Source organism: Schistocerca gregaria, chromosome 1 (assembly GCF_023897955.1).
Source record: "Schistocerca gregaria isolate iqSchGreg1 chromosome 1, iqSchGreg1.2, whole genome shotgun sequence".
Lineage (NCBI taxonomy): Eukaryota > Metazoa > Arthropoda > Insecta > Orthoptera > Acrididae > Schistocerca > Schistocerca gregaria.
The window spans coordinates 557,558,597-557,584,273 of record NC_064920.1 but is presented as its reverse complement, the minus strand read 5'-3'; positions in this window follow the sequence as shown (position 1 = coordinate 557,584,273).

Below are 25,677 nucleotides of genomic sequence, written 5' to 3'. Positions count from 1 at the left end.
GCGATAGAAATACACCGTTTGTTGCAATATGCTTGGGACAACAGTACATTTTCATGCAGAAAAACTTTCGAAATTACAGTAGTTACAATTGTCAACAACAGATGGTGCTGCGGTCTGGGAAACTTTATAGTACGATATTTTCCACATATCCACCATGCGTAGCAATAATATGGCGTAGTCTCTGAATGAAATTACCCGAAACCTTTGACAACGTGTCTTGCGGAATGGCTTCACATGCAGATGAGATACACTGCTTCAGCTGTTCAATTGTTTCTGGATTCTGGCGGTACACCTGGTCTTTCAAGTGTCCCCACAGAAAGAAGTCACAGCGGTTCATGTCTGGCGAATAGGGAGGCCAATCCACGCCGCCTCCTGTATGTTTCGGATAGCCCAAAGCAATCACACGATCATCGAAATATTAAATCAGGAAATTAAAGACGTCGGTCGTGCGATGTGGCCGGGCACCATCTTGCATAAACCACGAGATGTTCGCAGTGTCGTCTAAAGCAGTTTGTAAAGCCACAAATTCACGAAGAATGTCCAGATAGTGTGATGCGGTAATCGTTTCGGATCTGAAAAATGGGCCAATGATTCCTTTGGAAGAAATGGCGGCCCAGACCAGTACTTTTTGAGGATGCAGGGACGATGGGACTGCAGCATGGGGCTTTTCGGTTCCCCATATGCGCCAGTTCTGTTTATTGACGAAGCCGTCCAGGTAAAAATAAGCTTCGTCAGTAAACCAAATGCTGCCCACATGCATATCGCCGTCATCAATCCTGTGCACTATATCGTTAGCCCTCCCCCCATGAACCATGGAACTTGCCGTTGGTGGGGAGGCTTGCGTGCCTCAGCGATACAGATAGCCGTACCGTAGGTGCAACCTCAACGGAGGGGTATCTGTTGAGATGGCAGGCAAACATGTGGTTCCTGAAGAGGGGCAGCAGCCTTTTCAGTAGTTGCAGGGGCAACAGTCTGGATTATTGACTGATCTGGCCTTGTAACAATAACGAAAACAGCCTTGCTGTGCTGGTACTGCGAACGGCTGAAAGCAAGGGGAAACTACAGCCGTAATTTTTCCCGAGGACATGCAGCTTTACTGTATGATTAAATGATGATGGCATCCTCTTGGGTAAAATATTCCGGAGGTAAAATAGTCCCCCATTCGGATCTCCGGGCGGGGACTACTCAGGAGGATGTCGTTTTCAGGAGAAAGAAAACTGGCGTTCTACGGATCGGAGCGTGGAATGTCAGATCCCTTAATCGGGCAGGTAGGTTAGAAAATTTTAAAAGGGAAATGGATAGGTTAAAGTTAGATATAGTGGGAATTAGTGAAGTTCGGTGGCAGGAGGAACAAGACTTCTGGTCAGGTGACTACAGGGTTATAAACACAAAATCAAATAGGGGTAATGCAGGAGTAGGATTAATAATGAACAGGAAAATAGGAATGCGGGTAAGCTACTACAAACAACATATTGAACGCATTATTGTGGCCAAGATAGATACGAAGCCCACACCTACTACAAGTTTATATGACAACTAGCTCTGCAGATGACGAAGAAATTGAAGAAATGTATAATCAAATAAAAGAAATTATTCAGTTAGTGAAGGGTGACGAAAATTTAATAGTCATGGGTGACTGGAATTCCGTAGTAAAAAAAGGGAGAGTAGGAAACGTAGTAGGTGAATATGGAATGGGGCAAAGAAATGAAAGAGGAAGCCGCCTGGTAGAATTTTGCACAGAGCACAACTTAATCATAGGTAACACTTGGTTCAAGAATCATAAAAGAAGGCTGTATACATGGAAGAAGCCTGGAGATACTGACAGGTTTCAGATAGATTATATAATGGTACGACAGAGATTTAGGAACCAGGTTTTAAATTGTAAGACATTTCCAGGGGCAGATGTGGACTCTGACCACAATCTGTTGGTTATGACCTGTAGATTAAAACTGAACAAACTGCAAAAAGGTGGGAATTTAAGGAGATGGATCTGTATAAACTAAAAGAACCAGAGGTTGTACGGAGTTTCAAGGAGAGCATAAGGGAGCAATTGACAGTAATGGGGGAAAGAAATACAATAGAAGAAGAATGGGTACCTTTGAGGCATGAAGTAGTGAAGGCAGCAGAGGATCAAGTAGGTAAAAACACGTGGGCTAGTAGAAATCCATGGGTAAAAGAAGAAATATTGAATTTAATTGATGAAAGGAGAAAATATAAAAATGCAGTAAATGAAGCAGGCAAAAAGGAATACAAACGTCTCAAAAATGACATCGACAGGAAGTGCAAAATGGCTAAACAGGGATGGCTAGAGGACAAATGTAAGGATGTGGAGGCTTATCTCACTAGCGGTAAGATAGATACTGCCTACAGGAAAATTAAAGAGACCTTTGGAGAAAAGAGGACCACTTGTATGAATATTAAGATGGAAACCCAGTTCTAAGCAAAGAAGGGAAAGCAGAAAGGTGGAAGGAGTATATAGAGGGTCTATACAAGGGCGATGTACTTGAGGACAATATTATGGAAATGGAAGAGGATGTAGATGAAGATAAAATGGGAGATACGATACTGCGTGAAGAGTTTGACGGAGCACTTAAAGACCTGAGTCGAAACAAGGCCCCTGGAGTAGACAACATTCCATTGGAACTACTGACGGCCTTGGGAGAGCCAGTCCTGACAAAACTCTACCATCTGGTGAGCAAGATGTATGAGACAGGCGAAATACCCTCAGACTTCAAGAAGAATATAATAATTCCAATCCCAAAGAAAGCAGGTGCTGACAGATGTGAAAATTACCGAACTATCAGTTTAATAAGTCACAGCTGCAAAATACTAACGCGAATTCTTTACAGATGAATGGAAAAACTAGTAGAAGCCGACCTCGGGGAAGATCAGTTTGGGTTCCGTAGAAATGTTGGAACACGTGAGGCAATACTGATCCTACGACTTATCTTAGAAGCTAGATTAAGGAAGGGCAAACCTACGTATCTAGCATTTGTAGACTTAGAGAAAGCTTTTGACAATGTTGACTAGAATACTCTCTTTCAAATTTTAAAGGTTTCAGGGGTAAAATACAGGGAGCGAAAGGCTATTTACAATTTGTAAAGAAACCAAATGGCAGTTATAAGAGTCGAGGGACATGAAAGGGAAGCAGTGGTTGGGAAGGGAGTGAGACAGGGCTGTAGTCTATCCCCGATGTTATTCAATCTGTATATTGAGCAAGCAGTAAAGGAAACAAAAGAAAATTTCGGAGTAGGTATTAAAGTCCATGAAGAAGAAATCAAAACTTTGAGGTTCGCCGATGACATCGTAATTCTCTCAGAGACAGCAAAGGACTTGGAAGAGCAGTTGAACGGAATGGATAGTGTCTTGAAAGGAGGATATAAGATGACCATCTACAAAAGCAAAACGAGGATAATGGAATGTAGTCGAATAAAGTCGGGTGATGCTGAGGGAATTAGATTAGGAAGTGAGACACTTAAAGTAGTAAAGGAGTGTTGCTATTTGGGGAGCAAAATCACTGATGATGGTCGAAGTAGAGAGGATATAAAATGTAGACATGGAAATGGCAAGGAAAGCGTTTCTGAAGAAGAGAAGTTTGTTAACATCGAGTATAGATTTAAGTGTCAGGAAGTCATTTCTGAAAGTATTTGTATGGAGTATAGCCATGTATGGAAGTGAATCATGGACGATAAATAGTTTGGACAAGAAGAGAATAGAAGCTTTCGAAATGTGGTGCTACAGAAGAATGCTTAAGATTAGGTGGGTAGATCACATAACTAATGAGGAAGTATTGAATCGGATTGTGGAGAAGAGAAGTTTGTGGCACAACTTGACCAGAAGAAGGGATCGGTTGGTAGGACATGTTCTGAGGCATCAAGGGATCACAAATTTAGCATTGGAGGGCAGCGTGGAGGGTAAAAATCGTAGAGGGAGACCAAGAGATAACTACACTAAGCAGATTCAGAAGGATGTAGGTTGCAGTAGGTACTGGGAGATGAAGAAGCTTGCACAGGATAGAGTAGCATGGAGAGCTGCATCAAACCAGTTTCAGGACTGAAGACCACAACAACAACAACATAATATCGTTAGCGAATGTCTCTCGTGCAGCAATGGTAGCGGCGCTGAGGGGTTGGCGCGTTTGAATTTTGTATCGATAGAGGTGTAAACTCTGGCGCATGAGACGATACGTGGACGTTGGCGTGATTTGGACCGCAGCTTCAACACGGCGAACGGAAACCCGAGGCCGCTGTTGGATCACGTGCTGCACTAGCTGCACGTTGCCCTCTGTGGTTGCCGTACGTGGTCGCCCTACCTTTCCAGCACGTTCATCCGTCACGTTCCCAGTTCGTTGAAATTTTTCAAACAGATCCTTTATTGTATCGCTTTTCGGTCCTTTGGTTACATTAAACCTCCATTGAAAACTTCGTCTTGTTGCAACAACACTGTGTTCTAGGCGGTGGAATTCCAACACCAGAAAAATCCTCTGTTCTAAGGAATAAACCATGTTGTCCACAGCACACTTGCACGTTGTGAACAGCACACGCTTACAGCAGAAAGACGACGTACAGAATGGCGCACCCACAGACTGCGTTGCTTTCTATATCTTTCACATCACTTGCAGTGCCATCTGTTGTTGAAAATTGTAACTACTGTAATTTCGAAAGTTTGTCCGCCTGAAAATGTACTGTTGTCCCAAGCATATTGCAACAAACGGTGTATTTCTATCGCTGATCGTTTAGTTTTTATTGCCGTTTCAAATATACCGGTCATTTTTGAAACACCCTGTACCTGCGGTGTGGGAAGAACTTAAACAGATTTTAGAGTGGAAAATCATTGAACCTTCCACTTATCCCTATCGTAGTCCATTACTTGATGTCAAACAACCTAACGGTAATATTAGAGTGGTGTTGGACGCACGTGCCACAAATAAAATTGTACTTAAAACGCGCATATCTTGTCAGAAATATAAACCACAGCACCTATCTTCAAAGACAGACCTACATTCCATATTAGCTAGCAAGCCTCTGGAGACTGTAACTACTGACGTAAGTAGCCCACATCCAACAATTAGTGGTGGTGTGAGGTATATATTAGCATTTTATGACATATTTTCTAAACGTGTTAAGCTGTACACCACAAAATCTGCAACTGCTAACGCAGTCATCAGACGACTCTCATGTGACTACATTCCTCACGTGGGAAAACCCAAGTCAATTTTATCTGACAACGCCACGTACTACACAAGGTACAAATTACGAAAATTCTTGAAGATCAATAACATTAAGATGTTTATCTCGAAATTTTGCCCACAATATAATCCTAGTAACGAATTTTCAGAGAACTGAACAGATTCTTGAGAACATATATACCTACACAGCATTCTAATTGGGTAACTTATTTGTCACTATTTGAAGACGTTCACAACAACCTTATATATATGACACAACCTGTACAGCTAAGGAGCTTATGTTCGACCGCAAAGAATCAAATGAGTGGAGCGATCCGCTTCCGGAGCTGTCACCTCATCAGCAGTCGAATGTTGAAAATATAAGAAAAGTACTAAACACGCTGACGCAGCTTGCTAAAGCAAGAAACAGATACTACTCTAGTACTGTTAAGCGAAAGCATGAATTCAAGGTAGGGGTACAAGTACTACTGCGTACTCACCAAAACTCTTCTGCACTAAAACGGTGGAACGAGATCCACACTGCTATAGGACGGTCCATACGTAATTGTCTACACACCACATCATGGTGCATACCTGTTTCGGAACACAAAAACAAATAAAATCATTGGGCTTTACGCTCATCGAAACTTAAGAGTATTTCATTCTAAACAGTCGACGTGAGTCTGTTAGTAGCGATTAAGTAAACTGTATATTTATAAAACACAAATACGTCTCTGTACTACTGCAAGGAAAGAAGGTAGCATAAGAAATTTTATTTCAGCTGATCTAGCCAGCAGAAGAAGAAGAAGAGATTTCGACTTCGCCGAACGTACATATGCAACATCATGCTAAATTTTAATGCAAATGTTATGACGACATTTACGCAAGGGAGATGACAATATTTTTGAGACAACATAATTGACTAACTGTAGCGTCGGTCAAGTACTATACATGACTGATTGACGTATACACAAAACCACACGATAACCATACACTATCACCTAGGAACGGATTGGATGCACTTCATACTGCATAACACATGTTTATGTGAAGCCAAGGCCATATACACACTAAACGCACACTCGTAAGGGGAGAAATCTGTAGGCTAAATTCTAGTATGCTACTTTAGACTTTTGTCCATTAGTAGATGTGTGCTTGGGCTTGTTTGCTGATGAATCTAGATGTTGTGTTTAATCTTTCCAGTTTCAGGTGACATCATTGAGCGAATGCAAAATTTGGTTAAAAAATGTGTAACGTCTGTAAAATTACGTAAGTAGTTGTATTCCGTATAAACCCAAAACGTAATTTATGTATTTATGTGTAATTATCTGCATTGATGAAGAGCCAAATGTAATATGTTGGTATCTAAATGTCATCAGAATTTGTAATAAGTGTCAAAATGTGTAACCCACGAGATTTATGGGAAGAGACTGATTTAAAGGTATTCTACACACATCGCAATGCCTGTAACCGTGATGAAGCATGTGTGCTAAATTGTTAAAACTATTCTTTATATATCTCTATGAGAATGACCGCGATGAAATATTTATGTAAAAACTTGATAACAAACATTCTTTGTACGACGCCAGATAAACTGTGAGCGCGATGGAACTGTGTATGTAAAGTGGAATAACATTTGAAGTACACCGCCTAATCACATTTACCATAATGTTACTGTGCACAATAAGGATCTGGTAAACCAGTGGACCTACGGTCGCGACGCACAGAAGCCCTGAAGAAAACTCCACGGGTGGAGGAATTTTTGGTAGGACTTCAAGGAATGTAATATTCTCGGAATACAACGGCCACTCTTACCTGGACAAATCGAGGATCGATGCGAGCAGTTTGCCGGCGGAAGTCTTTGATCAATGCCTAGACAAAACTCACGTTGTAGAATGGACATCGACTAGTCTTCAACCACGCGACCCATGAACTAGGAAGAACAGTGTTATCAGTGAAAATAAACAATGTAACGAGTGAACATGCAAAACGTGTTGGTTGTCAAATTTGTGAACAGTGACGTCGATATGCAATAAAATTTACGTTAGGCAAACTACCAAAATAATGCTCACCTTTGCGTTATTATTGTATGTCTTGTGTAAATGCACTGCAAAGGACGAAACGTCGTACAAGGACAGCTAAACTAAAACAGAAAGACATATTAAGTGCTATACTTTCCATGTGATACAATGACCAACAACGAAATGTATTTTACTTCAATAAATGTAGTAATATATGTTAGTGCATTTTTTGGTAAAACTTCCGGGATTGTCATGTCTCAGTGATGTCTAGCGGACACGCACATACGAACTGTATATAAACTGTGATTACCGTGTCGCGAGTTCAACTAACGGCTACTGCTAGACTGAAATACACGCGACTGCGCATGCGCGGCGGATACAATACCAACATTGAATTATTCTGGGCGCACGCCCTCGTTCAAATATTGTATACCATGAACTGAATATTTATGTAAATATTGTACTCAATGTGCTTTAGACTGAATTACTCGCCTGCAGGTGCATCCTTTCGCCTCGCAATTCAGGGGCAAAATTTAAAGGCACATTTGCAGGATGGGCGTGGATATACAGCGAAAACGTAGATATAAGTTCAGAATAAAAATTAAAATTAATTACGTAAGATATTAATTAGTATAAGCGGTTGTATCGGTTGTGGCTTGCAACCGCTGAAACATTACAATAATTACGCAGTTTAATTGTCTTACCGAGAAGGCGCCACCTTTTTTGTTCTGGAAGCCGTCCTGATCGGATGCATATCTGCAGTCGCTGCAGATAATTGTTTGGCAAAACGCCATTATTATATATATTGAGACACAATCTCACTAGGCGTACTCATAATTGCATAGAGCAAAAGAATTAATGTAAGTGTCTGTTATTCAGTTTAGTATAATATTTCATGAATCCAGTGATATTATTTCATCTTGTGTTTCATTTATGTTGCAAGCTGTTTTTCCAATTAAACGGCATCTTGAGAAGGTTTCGTTAAATCGTTAAATCAAGTTCCAGAACGAAGCAAAGCTTTGGAATTATTCCAACCTCGAAGTCAGATTTTAACCATAAAATCACGGTCAGTATACTATTATTAATAATAGTTATTATTTATATGTTGTCTGACTTCAGAAACCAGACATGAAAAGCCACAGCGAGTAAAATCAAAGAACCAATTCAAATTATTCGTAATTTTGAAGTATTCTGTGCTGCGAGTCTGGCCTATAACAAAATACTGACTACGACAGTGTTCGTGTGGATCAAACCATCTTCATTAATTTCCTTTGTATCTGGTACTTGGGAATTGGTTCATGTATGTAGAATATTGGCATAAAACTGAAGCCGTGAAAAGCCAGCACTAGAGGCTGCTTCCAGAGGGCCCATGGATCAACTTAAAAGCAGAATACCTATGGTGGAGTAGGTACTCATGGCCCGTGAAGCCAGTTGCTCTGAACTTGCATTGTTCTACTGCCATCGCCCTGGCAAGCTCTTCCGGGAAAATTGGAAAGCAAATAACGCCATTTCCCCGACAAAATACGCTAAACAGATAGCCTGTGGCGACTCGCCTACCGCATAGAGATAGTTTTACAGTATACCCCTTCTAGAAGTGTTTTTTTTTTCTTTTCCACAGGGCATTGTGCATTTGCCAGCGAGTTCGCAGAAGTCAAATGGAACGAGAGAAAATTCTCCACCCTACGATCGTGAGAGATAAACTTCGCTGTTCTGAAAACGACAGTACAGAAACGGATATCACTAACTGACTTCCGTAATGTTTTGGGCGTAGACCATAGATTAATAATTACAGACACGAAAGTCTGATGCGGGCCCACTTGAAAATAATTCTCTGAGCGGTGGGAACAGGTGAATGTGGTGTTAGACAACGGTTTTTAGACGGTGCATAGTGGGAGAATTTACAATACAAAAGAATTACACGACTGTCTAGCGCCAGGCGAACTAGGTGCTGGTGTTTGACGCCTTTTCGAGGGAGCCTTTGAGGAAAGCAAGCACAGGAGACATGCGCTCTTCTAATTCCGCTACGTACAACATTCTACTAGCAGAAATCTGGCATTGGTCTTGTGGCAATCACTCTCATGAATTCTAGTGACAGATTTATTTCGCGTAGCAGCTCTTCTCTCCTTCGGCGGACTTCAGTTCTGGCAGCACAGGGTTTTTGGACATAAGACGTAGAAACAGAGCGTGGGGGATCACTTGCAGAGCAGACGGGCCAAGACATTCACCTGCAACACTCTATCTCCACGTCCACAGGCGGTTGAGGGTGACAATATGTAGCGGCATCGGCTGGTTAGGGCAGAATGAAGCTAAATGTTAGGTAACGTTCAGGAAACTCACGCTGACCTTTCATGACTAGGCGGACAGGCGAGCTGCATGTAATCTCATGTTCTCTTTCCGGCACAACCATACATGCTTCATTTGGCAATTATGTATGGTAATAATACTAGAGGAAGGTGATTCGATCTAACCACGTTCCCGTGTCAGACTATATTTGCCACCCGCACTGTTCGTCGTTATACACTACTGGACATTAAAATTGCTACACCACGAAGATGACGTGATACAGAAGCGAAATTTAATCGACAAGAAGGAGATGCTGTGATATGCAAATGATTAGCTTTTCAGAGAATTCACACAAGGTTGGCGCCGGTGGCGACACCTACAACCTGTTGACCGGCGTTGCCTGGCGAAACGTTGTTGTGGTGCCTCGTGTAAGGAGGAGAAATGCGTACCATCACGTTTCCGACTTTGATAAAGGTCGGATTGTAGCCTGTCGCGGTTGCGGTCTATCGTATCGCGACATTGGTGCTCGCGTTGGTCGAGATTCAATGGCTGTTAGCAGACTATGGAATCAGTGAGTTCAGGAGGATAATATGGAACGCCGTGCTGGATCGTATCACTAGCAGTCGAGATAAGAGGCATATTGTCCGCGTAACTGTAACGGATCGTGCAGCCACGACTCGATCCCTGAGTCAACAGATGGGGACGTTAGCAAGACAACAGCCATCTGCACCAACACTTCGACGACGTTTGCACCAGCATGGACTATCAGCTATGAGACCATGGCTGCGGTTATCCTTGACGCTCCATCACAAACAGGAGCGACTGCGATGGTGTACTCAACGACGAACCTGGGTGCACGAATGGCTAAACGTCATTTTTTCAGATGAATCCAGCTTCTGTTTACAGCATCATGATAGTCGCATCCGTGTTTGGCGACATCGCGGTGAACGCACATTAGAAGCGTGTATTCGTCATCGCCATACTGGCTTTCACCCGGCGTGATGGTATGGGGTGCCACTGGTTACACGTCTGGGTCACCTCTTGTTCGCATTGACGGCACTTCGAACAGTGAACGTTACATTTCAGATGTGTTGCGACCCGTGGCTCTACCCTTCATTCGATTCCTGCGAAACCCTACATTTCAGTAGGATAATGCACGACTGCATGCTGCAGGTCCTGTACGGGCCTTTCTGGATACAGAAAATGTTCGACTGCTGTCCTGGCCATCACATTCTCCAGATCTCTCACCTATTGAAAACGTCTGGTCAATGGTGGCCAAGCAACTGGCTCGTCACAATACGTCAGGCACTACTCTTGATGAACTGTAGTATCCTGTTGAAGCTGTATGTGCAGCTGTACCTGTACACACCATCTAAGCTCTGTTTGACTCAATGCGCAGGCATATCAAGGCCTTTATTACGCCCAGAGGTGGTTGTTCTGGGTACTGATATGTCAGGATCTATGCACCCAAATTGCGTGATAATGTAATCACATGTCAGCTTTAGTATAATATATTTGTCCACTGAATACCCGTTTATCATCTGCATTTCTTCTTGGTGTAGCAATTTTAATGGCCAGTGTTGTAACTTAATTTCATGGCTAATTGTCGCGGTTTTGGCTGTCTACCCACTTTCAAATCTTGTGGTGTCATTTATAAATCTGGCACTGACGAGACGATTTTTATGAGTCTTCAGTATGTTGTAGAGCGACGTGTCCTGAGTACCTGGCTAGCGGCTACGGCCACTAGATTCCTGGAAAATTGATGCTGAGGTTTGATGCTTAAGCCGTATACCTGTAAGGTAGGCCTGTTCCGACGCAGCTCGAGGAGCGCAGTGGATTCTGTTCACGGGTACCACGCTGGCGATACGGACTTGCCATTCCTGTGAAGTTTGTTTTCAAAGACAGTTAAAAATTTCCCGAAAAAAATTGTAAACGCTCACGTCTTATTAAAGACGGATAGAGAAATCACTTCCAGTGAAGATTACTTAAAACACCGATTCCTTAATTATGCATAAATTTAGTGCACATTCTTCGTATGATTGATCAGACACCCGTGGTTCACCTCGAAATTGATCGAACAAAGAACAATCATTTTTAGTCTAAACGGTGTTTTCCGGCTTCGTAGAGTCTGCAAGGCAATAGTTTTCACTTCACGTGCCTGGTTCTTTACGAATTCTGCCTACTGCGCTATTCCTTATTGCTGTATCTATAGCGTTAGCGAACTACAAACGTATCTCGTCATTCCTTAGAACTTCCGTATCCCACTTCTTTGCGTATTGATTCTTCCTGACTAACGTATTGAACTTCAGCCTACTCTTCATCACTACTATATTGTGATCTGAGTCTATATCTGCTCCTGGGTACGCCTTACAATCCAGTATCTGATTTCGGATTCTCTGTCTGACCATGAAGTAATCTAATTGACATCTTCCCCTATCTCCTGGCCTTTTCCAAGTATGCTTCCTCCTCTTGTGATTCTTGAGCAGGGTATTCGCTATTACTAGCTGAAACTTGTTACAGAACTCAATTAGTCGTTCTCCTCTTTCATTTCTTGTCCCAAGCCCATATTCTCCTGTAACCTTTTCTTCTACTCCTTCCCCTACAACTGCATGACTATCAGATTTTCGTCCCCCTTTACATACTGCATTACTCTTTCAATATCCTCATACACTTTCTCCATCTGTTCATCTTCAGCTTGCGACGTCGTCATGTATACCTGAACTATCGTTGTCGGTGTTGGTCTGCTGTCGATTCTGATTAGAACAACCCAGTCACTGAACTGTTCACAGTAACACACCCTCTGCCCTACCTTCCTATTCATAACGAATCCTACACCTATTATACCATTTTCTACTGCTGTTGATATTACCCGATACTCATCTGACCAGAAATCCTCGTCTTCCTTCCACTTCACGTCACTGACCTCTACTATATCTAGATTGAGCCTTTGCATTTCCCTTTTCAGATTTTCTAGTTTCCCTACCACGTTCAAGCTTCTGACATTCCACGCCCCGACTCGTAGAACATTATCCTTTCGTTGATTATTCAATCTTTTTCTCATGGTAACCTCCCCCTTGGCAGTCCCCTCCCGGAGATCCGAATGGGGGACTATTCCGGAATCTTTTGCCAATGGACAGATCATCATGACACTTCTTCAACTACAGGCCACATGTCCTGTGGATACACGTTACGTGTCTTTAATGCAGTGGTTTCCCTTGCCTTCTGCATCCTCATGCCGTTGATCATTGCTGATTCTTCCGCCTTTAGGGGCAATTTCCCACCCCTAGGAGAAGAGACTGCCCCGAACCTCTATCCTTCTTTGACAAGGCCGTTGGCAGAATGAGGTTGACTTCTTATGACGGAGGCCTTCGGCCGCCAATGCTGATTATTTATCAAAATTTAGGCAGTGGTGGGGATCGAACCCGGGACCGAAGACGTTTTTGATTATGAATCAAAGACGCTACCCCTTTTTTTTGTAAATCTCATTTTGTTCACTTTTGATCGTTTTATCTGCTCATAGCGAACGTCGTAAGACATCCGTTTTAAGTTCGTTGTTGATCGATTAGCTCAGTTTTTTTTTTTTATTACAGAGGGCTGCTAACCCTCTGACCGAACACGCTGAGCTATCGTGCCGGCCATTAAAAGGTTTGAACTCATAACTTTTCGCAGAGAAGCTCCTCACCTTAACCGTTACGCTAATGGAGCACAACCCTTAGACCACGTGTAAACATTCATGGAGGTGTCTGATTGTACTATATCGTGTCTCCCTACCACTTTCGCGCAACGACGCTCTGAGCGTGTTTTTTAGGGAATTAACTAGTTTGAACCTCGGACCTGTTGCTGGTAAGGAGGCGCCAGACCACACATGACATGTAGAATTCAGAAGAGTTCAGTGACACTAGCGATGATATAACCAAATACTAAATGATCTCAGCGTCAGCTCCACTGCACTCCCTGTAAAAGAATCTTAATACTAACTAAATTTAGCTGAAAGGGTTCAAGGCTTTCCTATTTTTAGTTAGCTGGTAAAATAACGTCGATAAAGCAGTTAAGTTTACCATTGGAAATTTTATTCTACTCACAAAACATCGTTTATAAATTGCACTATTGATAAAAGGGAATGTTTTAATACAGGATGGTAAAAAACCAACTGCGTTCAACAAAAATGTGAACGAATATTCCCTAAATGGGTTTCCAAGTTCTACAATCGATCGAAGGATGACCTATGCCATATCACATCTATAATCTAGGTTTAATTTAAGTTTCACAAAAGAGAAAACTATAAAAATGGTCTACAGTGACCCTCAATTATCTTTAATTACTTATTTAACTTGTCGTAAATTACAGTGGCTGATGTGGCATCTCAATAACTATATAAAAGAAAAATCATCGCGTTTCAGATCTGTTCTTCAAGTGGCAAATGTGAACACCTTGAGTTTTAATTAACGATCGACACTAGTATTACGCAAAAAGGGGTGTAACAGATGAGCCTTATGCGCTCAAAAATGCGACATCGCGTGCGTTCATTACCTTGTCGGTGTTTAGGCAGCGTCAGGGCGACAGCGGCCGGCGCACTAGCCATCCAGCTCGCCGCCTCGGAACTAACTCTCTTCTTACTTCTCCTTACAACAATTAACCGAAGTTAGTTTAAAAAAAACTATCTGGCTATGTTTTCATCTGACCAATCAGGGTCTCAATGTTAAGCTTAAGCTCCGCCTACAAAAATTCTGTCTATCCAATGACAAACGTTATACTTTTCATGGTGGGGCAATGTTTTTAAAGTTTGCAACGTAACAGAGACGCTAAAAAGTCTCACGCTAAAACCTGTTGCTGGTGTGGTCCTTTTAGCGTTATCGTGAGATCTATACTGTTCTTCTGGAGGGCTCTACCTTTTAACATGGGCTGGAGGATTGTCCTAATGTAACAGACACGCGAAGAAGTCTCACGCTAAAACTTGCGGGTGGTAGTGGCCCTTTTTGTGTTATCGTAAGATCTATACTGCTTTTCTGGAGGGCTCTAGCTTTTAACATGGGCTGGGTGTGGTCCTTGACATACCTGAGACGCGAAAAAGTCTCACGCTAAAACGTGCGGGTGGTAGTTGTACAGGTAGGCTGGGCCGTCCGTTCCTTATCATAGGGCCTTCCAGCTCAACACTGTTCTGCTCTCGGCTTCTGTCCTCGTTTCTCCCCTCGGAACTGCGTCTGCCTCACGGTGGGAAGGTACGACATGCATTTAGGCATTCTTGTGTTAGTCTGTGGTATTCCATTTGCTCACTCGTTATTCGTATTACTTTGGTTAATTTAATGTCACGATTTATTCGGAGCTATGTGATATACTACTGGATTTGCTTATCATGTCAGGGTTTTCATGTAAGGTGTTGGATTTGCCTGACACCTTACACACGGGTCTGACATACACAATTGTATGATGTACTGTACGTGGGATCTGAAAAGCAAAGTACACAGGCGCGGTCTTAGTCTACACCGCTGGCATGGTGGCCAGGAACTTTAGCCGCTGCACTAAGCTAATGTGATGAAAACTTGACGAGCATTATTGGTACCACTGTTATGCACAAGAATTTAGCATCTGGTTTTTCGGAAACTGCCTCTAGGCAGGTACTCAGGACAGGTCCCTCTACTTGCAACATATCCGAATCATCAAAAGCCGCGATTAACAGATATCATAATCTCCTCGTGAGATTCGGCGAGTGTATGCCATTCAGCAAGCCCAGATTGAAGTAGATCAGTTGGACGCTCAGACGGATATTTCGAGCATTATATTGGCCTATAATATCCAAACAGACAAGTAAAATCTTAATGTATGTCAATATATTTTAATTTGTAACAAAAGCATTGTTACAACCTTCGATAAGATTGTAGCATCTATGAAACCTAATTCATTGACTAACATTACTTTATTGAAGAAACTAGATTCATCCGGCCACGCTTTGCAGTGGCTCAGTCTGCTTAAACGGAAACCAAAGAACAGAGGAATTACACGTTTCTAATGTGTCTTTACAACTCTCCCTTCCTCCCTTTCTTTGTCCATCTCCCCCTCCTCCCCCTCCCTCTGTCCATCTACTGCGTATTTTCATTTTCTCCCACCCCTTTCTCTCCCTTCTCTCCTCTTTCTGATCTTATTTGTTGTTACAGGTAATTCCGATTCTGGAATAGTGTTGTAATCATAAAAGAATAAGCCATCTTTCCTGTTTTCCAACAACGCTTCACTATTGCGTCTTCTATAACGTTTCCCTATTATTATATATTTACAAATTTATGTATTATATGTATTGAAAGGAAAAGATAAATAAAACACTTGCGTATTTCAACGAAACATCGGGTACAAATTTCAAGGCAATCGGTCATGAAATTTCGGAAATCAATGATTTTGAACGCAACAAAATTTACATTTTTGTAACGTCTCCCCTTTTATTAAATATACACTCCTGGAAATGGAAAAAAGAACACATTGACACCGGTGTGTCAGACCCACCATACTTGCTCCTGACACTGCGAGAGGGCTGTACAAGCAATGATCACACGGACGGCACAGCGGACACACGAGGAACCGCGGTGTTGGCCGTCGAATGGCGCTAGCTGAGCAGCATTTGTGCACCGCCGCCGTCAGTGTCAGCCACTTTGCCGTGGCATACGGAGCTCCATCGCAGTCTTTAACACTGGTAGCATGCCGCGACAGCGTGGACGTGAACCGTATGTGCAGTTGACGGACTTTGAGCGAGGGCATATAGTGGGCATGCGGGAGGCTGGGTGGACGTACCGCAGAATTGCTCAACACGTGGGGCGTGAGGTCTCCACAGTACATCGATGATGTCGCCAGTGGTCGGCGGAAGGTGCACGTGCCCGTCGACCTGCGACCGGACCGCAGCGACGCACGGATGCACGCCAAGACCGTAGGATCCTACGCAGTGCCGTAGGGGACCGCACCGCCACTTCCCAGCAAATTAGGGACACTGTTGCTCCTGGGGTATCGGCGAGGACCATTCGCAACCGTCTCCATAAAGCTGGGCTACGGTCCCGCTCACCGTTAGGCCGTCTTCCGCTCACGCCCCAACATCGTGCAGCCCGCCTCCAGTGGTGTCGCGACAGGCGTGAATGGAGGGACGAATGGAGACGTGTCGTCTTCAGCGATGAGAGTCGCTTCTGCCTTGGTGCCAATGATGGTCGTGCGCGTGTTTGGCGCCGTGCAGGTGAGCGCCACAATCAGGACTGCATACGATCGAGGCACACAGGGCCAACAACCGGCATCATGGTGTGGGGAGCGATCTCCTACACTGACCGTACACCTCTGGTGATCGTCGAGGGGACACTGAATAGTGCACGGTACATCCAAACCGTCATCGAACCCATCGTTGTACCTTTCCTAGACCGGCAAGGGAACTTGCTGTTCCAACAGGACAATGCACGTCCGCATGTATCCCGTGCCACCCAACGTGCTCTAGAAGGTGTAAGTCAACTACCCTGGCCAGCAAGATCTCCGGATCTGTCCGCCATTGAGCATGTTTGGGACTGGATGAAGCGTCGTCTCACGCGGTCTGCACGTCCAGCACGAACGCTGGTCCAACTGAGGCGCCAGGTGGAAATGGCATGGCAAGCCGTTCCACAGGACTACATCCAGCATCTCTAAGATCGTCTCCATGGGAGAATAGCAGCCTGCATTGCTGCGAAAGGTGGATATACACTGTACTAGTGCCGACATTGTGCATGCTCTGTTGCCTGTGTCTATGTGCCTGTGGTTCTGTCATTGTGATCATGTGATGTATCTGACCCCAGGAATGTGTCAATAAAGTTTCCCCTTCCTGGGACAATGAATTCACGGTGTTCTTATTTCAATTTCCAGGAGTGTATATTACATACACACTAGTTGGTGTCGAGCAGGTATATAAAAACGCGTGAGTATTGGAATACAAGTTGTGATGAATTTTCGGAGATTTGAGATTTTCAAGAAACGAACATATACATTCGTACGTGTATAGAAACTGTGAATGTTCCTCATTGCCTATCTCCGAAAATTTTTTAACGAATGCTTTTAAATTTTGATACAACGTTGCAATGGAATACGCGTTTGTTTTTCTTTACCTTCTTTTAATACAATTATGTAATATATAATTTTTATAAATGTAATCATGGGTGTACGAACTTGTGCAACGCAAATATATTGGGAATGGAGAGTGGTACTGATGTGCGGTTTTCACAGAATGGATTGGTAATCAGAGACTCTTATTGTTAGCCAATCAGCACATTGTAGTAACATTTTGAAGTGGAAGTTCTTGCTAGCATACTTGTGACATGGAACAGTGCCTACTGACTTTAAGAGACTATACATAGCGTAAATTAGGCTGTTAGTATTATTGCAGGATTATAGGGTGAGTCGTTTAAGTGGTATGGTAATTTGAAAAGTTCCCGCACCGACACTTGTACATACCCTGATTATGTGGGTTCTGGCCAATAACGAGACAAGTGACCGTCTATAGTTGTATTCAAAATGACCATCGGCAGCGCCAATACACGCTTCCAGTCTGGTATAGAACGACTGCTCGACACATGCTAGCATTTCAATAAATATATCCAAGCATACTGCAGTAATACATAGTTGGGTATCATCCGGTGTAGCTGTTATGTCTTAGTAGACAGTGTATTTCAGTTTCCCCCACAGAAAACTGTTACAGGAGTCAGATCCGAGGAAAGTGCGAGCCAAGGCACAGGTTACAAGCCAACTTTTTGGAAACAATTTGTGAAGACACGCTGTAGTAGTACTTCGTGAACAATGGGCTGGACAACCGTCTTGTTGGTACCACAGATTGCTCTGCAGAGGAACGACTTCTAGCATGCATGGAAGATGGTCTGTTAGGAGGCTGCGATACTTGTGCGCGTTCAGTGATCCGTCTATGAAAAACGGTCCTATGAGCTAATGGTTCAGTACCCCACACCACGCTTTACCCTCCACGAACGCTGACGTTCCACTTGAAGTCAACAGGGAAATTCAGTAGACCAATAGTGCTTGTTTCGGGGATTTACCTGGGCATGTTTGGCAAATGTGGCGTTATCACTGAACAAGGTAAATGATACATCTGGAGTATTCTGCCTTAGTGCCCATGTACATAAGTTAACACGATTCTGATAATCGTTTCTACGCAACTCTTGATGGAGAGAGAGGTGATAGGGGTGGAAAGTATGTCGATGGAGAAAGCGTAGCGTGTGTAGGATGTGTAGCACATGCCACTTCCTCGCACGATTTCGCCGTAGCTAACGTGATGGCCAGCTGAAAGAGCACCACGAACATTAGTTTACACCTCTTCTGTTGTCACTTGTTTCCCTCCGTCACGTTGCTTAGGCATTACACTACCAGTTTCATGTAGATAGTTGAATAGGTTCATAAATAATTGCGATATGGTTGACGACTTTTCAGATATCTTGTCACTTACACCGTACATGAACGAACTACATTCTTTCTTCACTCTTCATGCATCACGAGCACATCGACTTTTTTTGCATTGTTAAATCCCATCGTCCATTCACGACTTAACTGGTTGGACTGTCTGAACTGTCTCACACTAACTGATTAGCAAGTCGAAGTGGACACCAGTAAAACACAACGATACTGTGAGAAAACGTAACAACATAGTACCAGACAACTAAGCACGTTGACTGGCACAAACAAGTACTTGTATGGAAACCTTTCAAAATACGGTATCTCGTAAAGGACTCGCACTAGAATCCTGCAACACACGACACTGACCCTACTTTTTGTTTCTTAATATCAACTGTCATTCTACTATTTATAAATATGTGTGTTTGCACAAGAAATACACTTTGTAAGCATTATTACAATCTGTTGATTGGCTAACGGTACGAGCTCCTGACTACCAATCCATTCTGTGAAAATCGCACATAAACATCACTTCCCATTTCCGCGATATAGGAGGTGCAAGTTTTATGTTATATATACCACATAAAACTTGCACCGCACATTAAAGAAATAGGTACCTAGAACACGCCTGTATTAGCATGTAATGTTTTGTCAAAATTCAAAAGCAATCGGCCAAGAAGTTTCGGAGATACACGATTTTGAACAAATGAACATCTAGATTTTTTATTTTCATAGATAGTTGACTGTCTAAAAACGTGCGTCCGTAAAACTGATGTGACCTTAGTAACAAAAAAGCAGATTTTTTTTATTCTTGCAGTAGGATATAACTAAACAAAACAATAGCAACTATTTTCACTTCTCACGGCACACGAGGTTGACTGGCAGTTAGATGTTAGATTGTGTTTGGAGCGTCTTCAACTCAGAACAAGCGCCGTGTGCACGTGTTCACACTGAACTAATGGCACGAAACTTTTTAAGGTTTGAGAGCTACTTTGAAGTTACCTTTCAGAACTTTACTTTTATGAAAAAATAGGCCGTTCAACAAACTTCTGTGACGGATGTTAGTGACTTTCATGTTTATCATTAAAACTTCGGTTTTTACGACGAATAGTGTGCTTTTAAAGAAAGTAGCATCCCCCAGCTTCCTCTGAAGAGTCGATTTTATGTGGCACTGGAGTTCAGAGAAGCCTTAGATGAAGCGCAGATCTTAATATTAGAATATCTTACCACGTCAGCGTACGAAGAGGGTCCGAAAAAGAGAGTTCATTGTGGCTCCGCCGACCATCAAAAAGTTGAGCGCTGCACTTAACGAACCCTCAACAAGCAGTATCAAGGTCCTATTGCGTTCTTGGCATAAACTTGCCAAGAATATGGAACGGCTTTAGCCTTGCCGTCGGCAATGGAATCAACCTCTCCTCTCCTGAAGCGATTTCACAAGCTCATAACGAGAAACATAAATCATGAACCCTCACGGGTACTAATAGAGTTCTATTTTCTTCTCCAGTATTTCACGTTGTTAGTTTCCGAGCATAAAATTCTTTTAAAGGTGGTAGAACTCTTTGAGAATGGCTAAATTAAATAGCCAAATATTGCTATTGTGGACTGTTTATCTTCTCCAGAACCAAAAACACTCCACTGTAAAAGACTCATGATGGTAGTAGCTAAGGGCCTTAATGAATTTAATGAAAGCCTTTTTAGTTAAATACCACAGGCTGTACACATTATCCTTCTTTTTTCCATAGAAGCACAATCAGTTTCGAAGATCTTCGTCACTATCCAACGAAAAGAAAGGACAGTATCTGAAGGGGTAACGGGAAAGACTGGGCTGCTTCCAACTATGAGATATCAAATAATTCATTATAACAACGCAAAAAAGTCATCATGGGTATGTATAAATTAGTAACCTATGTAGTTCGTAATAACAATTATTTTTACCAAAACAGCCGAAAGTTCTTTTAACACCTAAGGTGGTAGCACACCTCAATAGTTTGTGTACAGGAATCAACCCTATTATATAACAATAATAGTTTCAAGAACAGAGCTGATAAAACTAGGTAAATGACTCAAGGCAGTTACTAGATTTCTTAGCGAGCATTAAATTGCCCTTAGGGTCACAACTAAACTTTGGTAGTATAGTGTGCTCAGTAAATTAAATTTGACACCAAACAGTTTTGCACTTATACACAACATCGACCACTACCTCGGGCTGTCAGGCTAAGGGTAACGAGCCGCATAATTAAGCAGCAGTAGACACTTTTTAAGCAGTAACCATTAATCGATGATATACCGAACGTAGTTCGGCTCAACTAATCAGACGGAATAGTCAGAAATATAACTGACACGTTGTGCTTGGGTAATACAGATACATATTCGAGTTAAGAGCACTAACCCACTAAAATGAAAAGTTGAAAGTCATCAGTTAAGAGCAATTGCTCAAATAAATTAACAAATTAAAAAGGCAAATCTTAAAGCATTCATTTTAGCCAATAAAATCTCGGACCTAATCCGCCATAGTTAATTAGGGAGGTTTAATAAGAAACAGCAACTTGATTTGGTGCTCCTGAAGGAAAGCATCAGCCACTCAAGCGAAGGGCCCTAGACTGCTAAAACTGGCAAATACAAAAAAGGATAGTTTAAACACTGTAAGTTGAGATCTAGAGAATATCGGACGAATTCCTTAGCAGCTAATTAGATCACGTAGGTAAGTAACACTAGTTCGATTTAGTAGTAGCAAAATATTTGAATAGTTTCTTCAGCTAAGTGTGGTAGCTCACATAGATTAACAGCTGAAAATAACTCCATTTCAAAAGAAGCAATAACCTTAAGTCCGTAGGAAGAGTGCTAACTCGCGTAAATTAACTAATCCAAAAGGCAATTTATGAAGAGTAACATCTAATCCTGATGATAGCGCACGTAAGTCTTAACCACATGTTAGGCCAGCTTGATAGGTAACTCCAGTCCGTCTTGTGGTAGCAAAATTATAAACTGTTTGTCAGACCAAGGTCGCTAGCACACTAACATTAACAAATCGAATCTACAACAAAAATTTAAAACGATGATAACAAATTAGTTAATGACGGACTTAGTACTGAAGAACTGTCCCGGAAATCCTGGAAACCTCAATCAGAAATAACGGAAAAATCTCTCGTTGTGAACTAATAGTTTCCAGCAAATAAACTTAACAATAAAAATGTCCACGTCAAGCAGTGAAAATAATGAACGGCCGATACATGAACATTCTGCAATCGGCAGAGCACTGACCAGCGAGTGTGTGTGTTCAACAAGAATATGATACGCCAGCTAGTACCCCACCACGCTCACGTCCAAAACTGGTTTCACACACTATCTTGAGCCAAAGGTTCAAATAACAAAATAAAACAAGTTCACTAGCTCTCACAAGTTGAACAAGGTCCCAAAGTTCGAAAAGCACACTCCGAACAAGGTAATTGTATGTAGAATTTTATGGGACTTACTGCTGAGGTCATCAGTCCGTAAGCTTACACACTACTTAACCTAAATTTTCCTAAGGACAAACACACAAACCCATGCCCGAGGGAGGATTCGAACCAATGCCAGGACTAGCCGTACAGTCCATCACTGCAGCGCCTTAGGTCGCTCGGCTAATCCCGTGCGGCGAACAAGGTAATTGACAGACAACCTAATCCACCAGCAAGCACTAGTTCGCAAACAAGGAAACAAAATGGTATTACTAAATTTAAATCATTAAATGGTTATTAAGTAACTTTACTCATGGTCATTTCCTACACCTGCCGCTTGTCGGAGAAACACTTCACGGAAAGATAGCTTTGGACGGACGTGCACACAGCACGTAATTCCGGCTAGAGCACTGTCTACGAGATCCATTTCTCTCTCTCTCTCTCTCTCTCGTCCATATTTTCAAACCCCCTGCCTGCCAAGTTGCACGGCTTAATATGTTTTTACTTTACGCGGAGAGCGCTCCCTCTACGTCGCTTGTGGTACAGCACTCTTTCTGGTAATCCGATGACGAAGCGGAATCGATACAAACGTATCTGTAACATTACAAACCATCATGCGCGTTCCATGTAGCCATATATGTCAACAATTGCCACTGAAATGAAATGTCGTGTGGCTAGTGCCTCCCGTCGGCTTGACTGGTCGCTTGGTGCAAGTATTTTGAGTTGACTCCACTTCGGCGTCTTGTGAGTCGACGGGGATGAGATGATGATGATGAAGACAATACAATACCCAGTCCCTCAGCGGAGCAAAATGTCCGACGCAGCCGGGGACCGAACCCGGACACTTTGGCATAGAATTCCGTCACGCTGACTACCCAGCTATGGGGGCGGACAAACAACAGCCATTTTCACACACCTGGAATCAGTGTGCCACAAGAGCTTTGAATAGTACATGAGCTAACTGTGGTAAAACAGACCAATCGCCGTACTCGAACACGACATGGAGCGTTTGTACACATGTACACAAGTTTTTAAAAGTACTGTGTATGCAAATGTGTTTTAATCGCGTAAACGCTTTCTTGTGACGTGGCTCATCTCCATTTACTGTATCTACAGCGTGCAGATATAAAGTCTCCGCTATAGACAGTTTTCAGACCTATATGCAATCTATAAGTTGCAGCTACAACACTTGATGAGCAGTAGAACAATGTAAGCAGAAACAAAAGTCTTTTATCAATTAATGCACTTTATTTCTTTATATTTAGGCTGTTCCCATTCTTAATGTTAGCCACTTGCAACGTAGACCGTATTCATTTGCCTCCCATCCCGAAAAAGTAGCTTGTGATGGGAAGAACCGAATGAAAACAATTGATTCATTCAATTGTTGGAAAACAGTCGACACAATCGGTTGAATTACTCATTGATTGTTTTGAGTGAAACCAGTCTATAGGAGCAACCGAATGAAAACTATCGTGCCAGTCGCTTGTCGGTTGGTTATTATTCATTTACTTTTTTCGAGTGAAAGCAGTCAGTGATAGTGGTGAAGGAAAAGATTCGACGCCCTTTTAGGTTTGCATATTGACTGAATTATTCGTTCTTTCTTTTCAAGTGAAACAATCAGTAGTTTTTCCGTCAGTTAAACTATGTGTTCATTCTTTTAAATGAAACCACTCCTTGTGTTTTAGATAACCCAGCTATTCACTCATTCTTCTTGGTGAAACCAGCCTGCTGTAATGTAATTAGTTGAATCAAAGCAGTGATACATTGTACTGCCAGAGAGTGGCCCTAAAAAAAGAAGCACGTCAGCTATATGCCAAAGCTAAAATAAGCTGTATACATGTTCATTTAATTACGTACTAATGGAGTAATTTTTCTTTTCATCATTTAAAGCTGATTCGTGTATTGTTGTGGATTAAATTGTTCCAGGTGCCATTAACTAATTAACCTGACGTATCGCTGTGGTGGGATTGCCATCACTTCAATTGCCGATCCCAGGCAAAAACTTCGGGAACCCCGTACACCTGGGTCAAGTCAGATTATTATTCCGGACACAGTCTGTAGACGATACGTTGGTCGATAGCCACAATGTTGCACGGGGAGCGTAGACATGAGAGGGGAGAACGTTTCCCAACTTGGGTTTCAGTGCCGGCAAAGCCAGCGGCTGTACGCCTCCATCCGACCAACAGATATAAATTACACATCAGAGTGACAAGGATTTGTCAAAGTGCGTTATAGAGACGTTCAGTTATCACGTAGCACTAATTTGCAATAAGGAATAGGGACGTAAATGAGATCAGTTTTATACAGCTCAATGAGAAGAAGGCAAATTACATTTAAGATATTCAGTTGTGTGGCAGGCGGGGCGGTGTCGCGGTATATGCGATGCCCATTGTCAGCGGCTTCTCATTGTCTCAATAAAGAAGTATGGAAAATACAGGGTGTCCCAAAATTGTCTGTACAACTTTGGAGGTGGTGGTGGTGGTTAGTGTTTAACGTCCCGTCGGCAACGAGGTCATTAGAGACGGAGCCCAAGCTCGGGTTAGGGAAGGATTGGGAAGGAAATCGGCCGTGCTCTTTCAAAGGAATCATCCCGGCATTTGCCTGAAACGATTTAGGGAAATCACGGAAAACCTAAATCAGGATGGCCGGAGACGGGATTGAACCGTCGTCCTCCCGAATGCGAGTCCAGTGTGCTAACCACTGCGCCACCTCACTCGGTGTGTACAAATTTGATCACATATATTTCAGCAATGGTGATAGTTAGACAAGAGCGGTTTGCTTAGTAATTTTCAAACATATCTAAGGTTATAGTTGCCGCTTAACAGAGTTATGGTGAACATATTATCTAGAGCCAAATTCGGGACACGGTTGAAAATTTTAATATTGCAAATCGTCTTACTTGAATGTGTTAAACGCAAACTATCGCTTTAATTTGTTACAAGAAGTACAATAAATCATATTTTATTACTATCTTCTAAGACGTAGAAGTGTGAGCAGATATTTGGTATTCATTACTAATGAAAATTTACCTCGACATGTCTGTATTTTTCAACAGCATTACGAAAACATTCAATTCTAATTTCATCATAATTCACTCTAGTCACTGACAACGCTTTCGTAGTTTCTACGACAAATTGTGTTTTGTCATCGCTCCACACATCATTCATTTGGGAAAATACCTTTCAGTAACAGCATACTGATATAGGTGAAATGAACTTATAATTCTGGATAAGTCGTTTCATAACTCTGCATACAACCTTTCGGTTTGGGCAATCACAGTTCTGAGTTCTTGGTTATTAAAAACCACTTCAGATCTATTTTTGGTCCCTTATTACCTCACCACGGTAGGTTTCGTGGCGTTAAGGCTACATCTTCAGGAGAC